Source organism: Mercenaria mercenaria, chromosome 8 (assembly GCF_021730395.1).
Source record: "Mercenaria mercenaria strain notata chromosome 8, MADL_Memer_1, whole genome shotgun sequence".
Classification (NCBI taxonomy): Eukaryota; Metazoa; Mollusca; class Bivalvia; order Venerida; family Veneridae; genus Mercenaria; species Mercenaria mercenaria.
In genome coordinates, this window is record NC_069368.1 from 2,363,466 (window position 1) to 2,374,866 (window position 11,401).

Sequence of the window (11,401 nt, forward strand, 5' to 3'; positions counted from 1 at the left end):
TCGAGCTCAAACAAATTTGTATAAACTAAAAACTAATCGCAATAGACAATGTTGGTTTTCTCATGGCTTGGCTCATATGTGGATTTATCGGCCTGATAAAAGCAATATCAACCTCGAGCGAATTTATCGACTTGATATCGCTTTAAAGGCGGTCAATCACATTTAAACAACATTTAATGACATTTTTTACTTTTTGTATATTCTGGTAGAGAATTATTTAAGGAACAAAAAGACCGATTACATAGAGTTAGATTCCTATTTGAAATGTATATTTTATTATTTTTATAAAATTTTGTAATTACTCCCCTTTAATATGAAAGTATATAAAAAGCTGGGTATTTCTTTTTATTTCGAATCAATGTCTAGTTTTACATTTGCATTTGATAGACATATCAATTATTGAACAATCTGAACCAAAATGCAAGTTTTAAAGCTGTGTGTAGCTTCTGAATTCATTTATTTCCAATCTATCTTGGTTGCGCAACCAAGATAGGCAAAGGGAGGTAATAATAACTTTTCAAACTTGCGTTTCTAGTGAATTCCATCTAAATACATATTTTTTAATGCAAATATTTTACAAATATATTACAATATGTCTAATATTTTATACATTTCCTTAGGCAAAGTATGTTTATCAAATTTATACTTATGATAAAATAACTCTATCTTGGTTGGGCAAGCAGGATAGGAAAATGAAATTTTAAAAATACCTCCAGTGAAAATCTAATTTGTATTAAGTGTTAAGTGAACATAAATGAGTGTAAATGATCAGATGCTAAAGTTTCGAACAAATCCGTTACATGGCCAAAATCTGATTATCCACCTTTAACAGGTCGATAAATCCACATATCGGCCACACATAAAAACGACAATTGTTTTATTATTAAATCCAGCCTACTCACTAAGTATAAACATTAATTAAATAATAATAATTAAAAAGGAAACACAAACATCAAATAATTTTATATTTTTACATGTTATTTTTATATATTTATACTAAGTTTAAACGTATTTGAATGATATATATGATGTTAAAAATATACAAACATATGAATTTAATAGATTTGAAAGTAATCATTTACAACATGCTGCAAATCGTAAATGCAGTTTAATTTCAAATTTTTCTTAAACAGAAATAATATATTTAAAAGAAACAATGCGATGAAAACATAACAAAAACATTTAGATTTCATACATTTTTAAACATATTATAATATATGTCATATATACGCGGCTCTAAGTCTTTTTTAAACTTAATAACAATCATAAAAGAATTTTTCTATACCAATATTTCCTGAAGTACAGATAAAGTTCAGAACAACAAACAACTGAATTTAAACAAATAAATTACGTTAGAACAATATACACAAACATTTGATTCTAGATAGATTCGAACCCATAATGTAACATTTTGAAAAAATTATAGACAGACAGACAGACATACAGATAACTTTATTTCACCTATGGTATTGTACAATACTACGTTAATAGATAGTTTTATTTCTCTAAACAATTTTCCCAAAAAGAATTTTCCCAAAAAGGTTATAAATTATATGTTAAACATACAAACACGCGAATTTGAAACTCATTATAAAAACATGCTAAAGTCTACTAGTTTAATATCAATTGTAAAATGGAAGAATCATATTTAAAAGGAAAAAAATGGCAAAAACATGTAGATCTTAATACGTCTTTATACAGATAAGATAAGAAATATAAAATGGTATGTTTAATAACAATAGTATGGTACATATAAACAAAAAAATATATATATAATATTTACACACTGCTCAGTAAACCTATGACCCTTTATTTATAATGTGTTAACATTTTTCAGAATAATTTGTACTTGTATATCTAAGAAAGGCGATAATACAACTTGGAACAATCGTAGCATTAGGATATTTGATCTCAAAACTTAATTACTTTTTTATACATTAAAAGACATTATACAGCGATAATTAGATCAATAAACACGTGCGCTCTTTCTTGATGTAACCAATTAAAATAGCGCGAAGTACTTACCAGATGCGTGATTTAATCAGTTAGCTTAGGTGTGATAATCCTGATAATTCAATTATACACCTTAATCAGTCGGCAGCTTATTTTAGATAAAGCAATAAAAGGGTTATTAAAATTCGTTAAAGTTATAATTATGATATATCTATCATTTTATTGCAATATCATTTACCGATAATAAATTAAGTAAAACTATTTTAAACAGAAAATCTGTAGCTGGGAGTATTTTTTTTAAAATCAAGTTATCGCTCCTAATTGAATGTTTCCATTGCGCACTTTGCCTCCATTGCGTGTCAGTGATTTAGCACAAATATCTGTTATGTGCCTTTTTTTAGATAGATATAATTATAATTATAATTATGACACATCTATCATTTTATTGCAACAGCATTTACCGAGAGTAAATAAAATCTTTCAAACAATTTTAAACAGACAACAATGAGTATTTTCTAAATATTCATCCAATTATCGCTCCTAAAAAGGTTCTTTGCGCACTTTACCTCCATTGCGCACAATTTGAATTAGCACAAATATATGCTGCTTGTGTGCCATTTTCATTTCTTGGCATTTAACAACGTTTCCATTAACTATAGCCAGCAAGTTTACCCAATAATCGACGCTATAAAAAAAAATTGACTCCATTGCGCACTTTACCTCCATTTCGCACCATTGCGCACTTTACTTCCATTGCGCACTATAGGCGTACCGGATAATAAAAATTTAATAGGGTGAAAGAGGCTTTGATTACCGAAAAGGTCTTAATATGATTGGAAAGGACCTGCCATATATTGTTGGAAATTATAAAATTATTTCTTCATAACACTATTAGCAATTAAAATAGAAAATAAATTTCGAATAACAAATTATCAATTTTGTATTTTTAAATTATTTTTCTTCTCCTGCTTCTTCTTCTTCTTCTTCTGCCAATACTGTGCATCTCCCCTCTGGACCTTTTCCGCACATTCTAGCATAAAACTGATGTTCTTGTCACTTTTCGGGGGTGTTTTAACAGGAGAGAAAACGTGTGTTAACAGAGAGATTCTCGCGCTCACGTGCTGTTATAACACCTTTTTATGTATGCGCGTTCCGTGGCAAAGCGTAAACGTATTACGGCCCGAAAACGGATAATTCAACATGAAATGACGTCAACGTGAAAAAAAAAACAACGTAGACTTTACCGCGCATTTCGTGGAAATTTAATGACGTTGAGGGACAATATATGCATTTACCTCGTTTTTACGCGTTTTATGCTAGAATTGCGTTAGCGCATGTTCTTTTCTTGTTATAACATCTTCTGAATCCCTCGGGAACCGTTGGTACCCTCGCCCTAACGGGCTCGAGTACCAACCATTCCCTCGGGATACTGCAGATGATATAACACGAAAAAAACATGCGTTATCCCTACAATAATGCATTTGATTTGGTTGATCATTCCCATCTATTACGCGAGTCTACCACTCGGGTGCAAGACAAACACTGGTCTTTGATCCAAAGTATACACACAAACTCGATCACAAAGTGCTGCAAAATGGTCAACACAATAGTCAGATCCTTTTGATGCACCGTCAAGGTGGGATCCTCAGCACAGATCTGTACAAGTTGTATATTAATCCTCTCCTAGACAGAATACAGGAAACTAACCTAGGATTAAAGATAGGTATCATCCTCTGTAACGCAAGTGGCTGTGCTGACGACGTCACTTTGAATACTGCGGATCGTGTAGAAACCCAAATTCTAGTTAGTATGGCAGCTGGAACGTTACACTTTACGACCAACGAAAACTGAACTACTTAGAGTTATCCCTGCTGTAAAACATGTGGGCTCAGAGCAATCAACAGATACCCGTCCTATTTACATTAAGGAAATATTAAATTCAACAGTCAGTACACATCTGGGACTCAAACGCTCTACTAATTTAGTCAATACAGCAACAAAGACATTTGAGAATAATATAAGAAAAGCCAGAAAAATTGCATACAGTCTAATGGCCAGTAGATTCCATGGAGAGAATGGCGTGGATTCAACGACAGCCCTCCATCTTATGAAAACATATATATCACCAATCATTCTTTATGGCTTGGAATTGATAATACCCACAGGCAAATTACTAGATCAACTGGAATTATTTCACACAAAAATGTTGAAGCAAATACTCTCAGTACCGCAAAACACAGCAAACGCCGCGGTATATATCCTTAGTGGCTTTCTTAGTGGCTTTCTTCAAGTACAAGTTCAAATATTAATACACAAGAATGTATTAACATTGTTCAATAATGTCTGCATGCAAAAGGAAACTTCCGTTAAAAACAACTGGAAAGAAAGCAATTTAAGGTGAAATCAAATTCGAGTAAAAGCTGGTTCATTCATGTAAAACATATCTACTGGAAATATGAATTGGGGGATCATGAGGAACAGTTAGACAACCCTACTCCAAGTTTTAAATGAAAAACAACAACAGACTACCAATGTGATTAACAAATACTGGCAGACTGAAATATTGAATCTGTGTCAGTACTATAAATTATTTTGAAAACCTAAATACAGATGTTCACCAACCTGGGAAGATTCACCCTCTATTGAATATAAGTCAGTTAAATACATTACTCGTTATCCAGTAAAATTAAAACTAGTCACCGGAACGGAACGTACATTCTTCAGTCCAACAGAGCAGCTTTTATTCAAAATGTGGTCAACCCGACATGTAAATTGTGCGAGTATGATAAAGAAACGCTTGAACATTTTTACTAGAGTGCCCAGCACTGGCAAACAGAAGAAACGCGATAATCAGTGACTTTGATTATGCTAAAGACACAACAATTGTAATACGTGACCTTCTCTTATATGTTTTGCTTTTTTTTTCAAGTAATATCTTTCTCCGAAGCTGGATGTTGTCCTCTAGATCCAGGCTAAAAAGACTAGACTTCAAATATTTATGCTTGTATTTACACACAACGATGTATTAATATGAATAGTTATTTATGTGTTCATGCCTTAATTCAATTTGAATTTGCATAATTCTTAAAGTTTCTGCAAAAAATGGAGTCTCCTGTTTCTATTTCAGTTCTGCCATTAAGTCACATGATAGCTATTTTGCAATTGGTTACAGATTCAGCACTGGTCCAAAAATTTATCAAGCGTGTGTGTTTCTTTGATAACATCACGTACACGCATGGGTGCGCATTAATCATCAAAAGTCATGCTAGATCTATAAACCGTTTATTTATTCAATTACAAAAAAAAAACACATAGTTGGAGACTGGCATTTCTTTTAGTTTATATGTGTTCAATATCATTTGGATACAATTAATTTTCAGTTATTATATATATCTTTCAAGTACTACCTGCGAATCCTTTTTAACTTTAGATTGCTTATTATCATGAACAGTTCAATCATACCCGTCTAATTTCAAATTGTCTCGTTGTCAGTTTTCTTGCATTGTAGATATCATAATATTACGATATCGTGCATGTATAACAGAAATGAAAAATGAAAAAGTCGTATGAGCATTACATGTGAAAATTCTGTAATTATCGATTTTCGTTTTTTTTTTTTATTTGTCTCTCAAGTAGTAAATACTGAAACCATGTCCGCGTGCTTTTTTCTTTCCTACTTACTACTTATTTCATATTAAAACTAGATGTGTGTTCACATGACACAGATACCCCCACTTCATGTCACTGTATATGGTTTATGACATTAGGTGAAATATCATCACAAACGTTGGAGCACTTATTGTGTATTTTTTATTAAGTCAATGACTATAAGTGGCCTAGCTGAGTGAAATCCCAAACAGAACACCAAAACGCACTACTTCGAATGCTATATAAAATCCTCAAATGTTTTATTACTCTTGGTCGAGTACATTTAGAGATACATGGGACACAAACTTTGATGCCCTTTATGCACATATACAGCAATATTTGCAATTGTGGCTAATTACTCACTAAATTGTCTAGAATGACAGTAATGTTTGCCTATTCTATCGAACATAGGAGGAGATTTTGTTGATATATAATGGAAACATTTATCAGTAGCATGAATTCATTTATTATGCAATACTTTTATAATTTTTATCACTTGGTATTTTCCTGATACCGTGATATATAGGGTAATGGTTCTTGAACGAGAGGCGATGGTTTTTTTTTTCGGGGGGGGGGGGGGGGGGGAAGAGGGGGGCGCGGGGTTTCAGTGCAAATATATTTTATTGCGTACTCTTTCTTTATAATACTATGACTGTATCGTTATGGTTATTATTTAGAAAACTTTTAATTGATTTACTCTATTTTCTAAACTTGAAATCATATTCGTTTTCTTTAAAATAGCTCGACTATAGTAAAGGCGAGACTAACATTAGGGGTCAGCAACTTTAGATAAAGTATGAGAAATGGCACAGTATTATCTATTCGGCGTGCGGACATTTATCACTATTATAAGATGTTACTGGATAGTTGTCCTTAGATATACCTTTGTTAGAATATAAATTATTATATACTAATTCCACTAAAATGTCATTAGAAATGGTCAGCAGTTGACACATCATCCTTTACGGTTTTGCTATATAACATTGATCTCTGTAACAGACTGTAGGTAGGGTGGGGGGGGGGGGCACCTTAGCTAGGTAGCACTTTAGCTGCAGAGCGCCTTAGCTTCCGGACAAAGCTATAAGATAATGGGTGTCTCTCGGTTTTGGCATTCTACGATTCTAAATTATTATTATTATTATTATTATTATTAAATTTATTTTATTTTTAAAGACTATTTCTGAACTATGGATAAATTAATGTATGAAAGATAGATTATTCATAACAACACAATTATAGGTCATATAGTGACTTTCCAGACTTTGATAGTAGAGTTTGGTTTTGTTGGGTTTAACGTCACACCGACACATTTATAGGTCATATGGTGACTTTCCAGCTTTTGGTGGCGGAGAAAGATCCCAGGTGCCCCTCCGTGCATTATTTCACCTTCCACAAGCAAACTGGATGGCTGCCTCGTATGAAGAATTCAATACCCCGAGCGGGGCTCGGATCCTCATTGGTGAAGGGCAAGTGACTTGAAGTCGGCGACCTTAGCCACTCTGCCAGGAGGCCCCAAGCAAGGTAATAGCAGACACGGTATGACTGAGTCTGTTTATGAGATGGTATGGTAATTGATACACCCCTCGCGTCCCCTAGCACCTATTATTATATTATACAAGATACTTCGAAGGACTTCATGAAGTTTATTATAAGTAAATCATAAACGAGCCAGAAATAATTACACAGAGTTAAAAAACATACACCCAACTTTGTGTATCTAATCATTTCTGTTCAAACAATTGTTAAAAAACACAGAACAATCCTGCATAAATCTTTCTATATTAACAGAGAATGAACTCTTCTTTATATACATATATATAGTCTATATAATCATGTTAGTTAGTTAGATTTTGCTTTGTGTTCGCCTTTCACATTTTTTCCTACTTATCATCAAAATGCTTCTAGACTGGTCAATCTACAGTTAGAAAATGACACAGTATGAATTTATATTCACTGTAGAAGACGGAGCAACAAGAGAAGTACCATTAAGGGCCAGTCGAAATAGACTTATAGAGAAGTATAAAACACAATATGTCCCAGCTGGCTTTTTAAGAATGGTTCCACCTGTCCCGTCAGACAAAATCAAACAGGAAAGCTTAACACTAAAAATGTGTGATGCGTCTCAAAAGAGTCGAAAAAGTTCTGTAATTTGTCAGTTGGAAAATTTACTTTGCGCTGAATCTTACTAAGTTGTAAACTTTAACTCAGGGTTGCCTTGTCGATGACTTTCATATACTGTCTCCCCTTTGCAATGCTTATTGTCGTATCCAGGGTTACAATTTACAGGTAAAACATAATTAAAAATGAAAATTGGTATTAATCGATATTTTTTTGTGTTAAAGTTTAATAACAGTAATGTGTATAAATGTTTTTAATAATGAAAACAATATAAAAAACAAAAGGTTCTAACGGTAGGATTGCCGGAAGCAGAAAACACCCCAAACACAGTCAGAGAGCCTTACATCGCAAAATATGCCCGCAACAGAGAAATTGTATTGGAAAGATACAGCAGACGTGGTTGCTTCAAACATTTAACTACAAGAACATCTTAAGTATATGTATATGTAAAAACACTAAAATGGGGAAGGGGTAGAGAAGGGATGGGGATGTTGGGGGAATTGAAAAAGAGCAAGGATGAATATTCAACAGGGAAAACAACGCTCAAAAATTACGGTCTGCCTACATCGAAAATCACAACAGCGCAAAAACGGACGTGCACGAGACGCACACGCACACACGCGCGAAAACGCACCCCACCCCAAAACCACGCACACACAGCAAACAAACATGGACAAAAACACAATGGAGCACCGCCCATGGACGGCCTGTTGCCCAAATGAAATGATGGGCGCCGAACCTCACTCATAGTAAAAATAGTAAAGGGAGGAGGCGAAAATGCAAGGGGACGATGGGTGTTGGGAGTGTGTGTGTGTGGGGGGGGGGGGGGGGGGGGGGGAGAGAAGGAGACAACACCAACAAACGAGACAGTTATACGTAACATAAAATACGAAACGGACAAGAGACAGTTTGACATTAGGGGCTGCGCCTTTGAACGGTCAGTTACCTATATAAAAAAAAAACTGTGGTCTATTTAAAATGTGTTTGCTCCTAGCACTTACCATATTCTTAACAAGTTAGAGACAAGATTGTGTAAATAAAAGAACTCCCCACTGAGAAAGGCTCTAATATTAGTGACTAAATATCAGATTATATAAAGTAAAACATATAAAAAGGGTCAGTCTAAGGTATTGTTTTTATATTTTCAGGTCCTTTGGGATCATGGAAGTCCACTCAATATCTATGTAATACAGTTCCGCTTAAGCAGTTGCTAGCGGTAGGAGTTGCATTTTTCATTTCCTTTCATGTACTAACTCAGTCAAACCGAGTCTGCTGTTATTTTGCTTTGTTGCATTCTATACTTCCGAAGCATCTTCATTTAGATATTATGAACTATCATAACAGCAATCTTTAAGTGCTGTTTGGCGGCCGTAAAATGACAGGGGGTTCGAGGGGTGTTGTACTAAATTCCATTACCTCTCATGTACAGACTCGATCAAACCGAGTCTGTTATCATTTGGCTTGGTTGCATTCTATGCTTCCAAAGAACCTTCAATTAGATTTTTGTGTCAGAAGTCAGGCCACCAAGAGCTTAACTAATAAGGGCACGACTAACCAAGTTGCAAGACAAATTTTAATCCCTCCGTCCGTGTTTGTAGGAAATCAATTAACTGTAATGAAGAGTAAATCTGAAAGCGCAAACGAAAGGTCATATGATCAATAAATCTCTATGTTAACATTTTTTCGTACTTAGAATATCTTGTCAGTAGTTTTTTTTTAAATTCCGAGGTCCTACTTGGATGTTTTATTCTGACATGATTACAAGAACGCTTGGTATATGTTTCGGATAACCTGTCATCTATTTGAGACATTCGCTTTTTAGATCATACTTAACACTAACAAATAAAATAGATATAAATGATTTAGGAAATGAACATCTTAAAACACTTATTCCAGTTATTAAGATATTACTAACATCCATGCAGGTTTGTTGTTTTTAACAGTTGTAATTAAATTCAACGTCCGCACCTCTATTTAGTTCCATCCTTTTTCTATTCTAGGATATATATTTTTTATTTATTTTGTTCTTGCATAATGAGTTTGTTTACACCAGTATTTGTTAATATCTTTGTTATAAATTTTGTTTAATGAGCGTAGACTTCCGTAATAGGATCAAGTGTTTATGCATGCGCATGCTCATGCTTCTGATTAGGCTAAGCAAAACATAGTTTGTTATACGTTGCCAATTTTCTATTTATTTGAAAAGGTATTATATACATGTGATGTTTTGCCACTGATGTGACTCCGCTGTGTTTATGTATTTGTTCGTGTTTTCCTCGCTAACTAAGTATTTTACTTTCTGTACGCTCGTTTGTAAACTGTGTTCCTTTGTTTGTTTGTTTTGTCCTAATGTGTTGGCTTTGTGTGTGCGCGTGTATGTGTGTGTGTGTGTTTGTGGTGTATTGGCCTTGTGTGCGTGCGCGTGTATGTGTGTGTGTGTGCGAGTGGTATGCACGTCTGCGGGCTGTAGGTTTCGTTTTGGGGAGGCTGCGTTTTTGGTGCGTGGCATTCCCTGTTTGATATTTGTCTTTGTTTTTTTACAAAGTCTGTTGAGATCAAATAATCTGTAATAAATGCTAATTTCTTTCTTCATACTGACACTGACATTTTTTCAGAAATCATTTTCTCTCTAAGCTCATCTCAGCACAACACGTCAGAGTCAGAGATAAGAGATATTGTAAATTTTTCAAGAAAGTGTTATAAAAGAGGATTTTATGGTAGATATTTTTTTGAAGGACTCAAACAACTGATGCCTGTCTATCTCTTTTGTATCAATGTCATTCATTTCTCATACTTTCACTGCTGTATGATTTCGTTTTTTTTGGTATTGCGTTCCTAGACCATGAATATTCCTGTCTGATCTTTCCCCCAGTATTTTGGTACATTCATAGCTGGCTGACATACACATAATCTAACAGATATACGTGCAGTCGGTTGGGGACCAATAGACAGTTCGCTTAAGGCATGGGAATAACACCGATATCATTGACAGCATTGAAGTTAATCATCATTCATGTTCATTACTTTTCTTAAAATATTTACTTTATTATCTAACAACGTTGTTCATCTTCGACACATGATAAAGGGGTTTCAAAGAAATACCCTTTGCTAGAAGGTTTTTTTTTTCAGTCCAGAAAAGGTTTTAAGGGCGATTATTCAATTTGCTGTCCATGATTAACTGGCCATAAAAGGGTGGATCCAGGATTTTGGATTGGAAATGTACGCATATATATATGAGAGCTATATATTGAATATTTAAGCCGAAAAGGCTGTCCTAATGCGGACTTCGTATTTTGATTTTGTTATGTATATTTCAAATCGATGACACAGGATGATTTTTTTCCGGCCTCCACGCTTATGCCGATAATAATTGTATGATACAGCTTGGTCGTAAAAATATCGAAAATTGTTAAGGTCTGCCTTTTAATTTAATACGAGGTTGCGTCGGGTCCGCCCCTTTTTAACTACCTATGGTGTCTATATACTGAGAAAAGTTGTACAGGAAAACAAATCCGCTTACTATCACGTCGATTTTCCTGTCAAATGTAGAAAATATGGATAACGAAATGTTACTTTTCCTGTTACTTTTCCTGTCCACTTAGTAATTTTATGAAATCCGCATTTTCATGACTGAGGTAACAGTATTTATTTGGCATTCCCTTATATTATACCAAATGTTTTA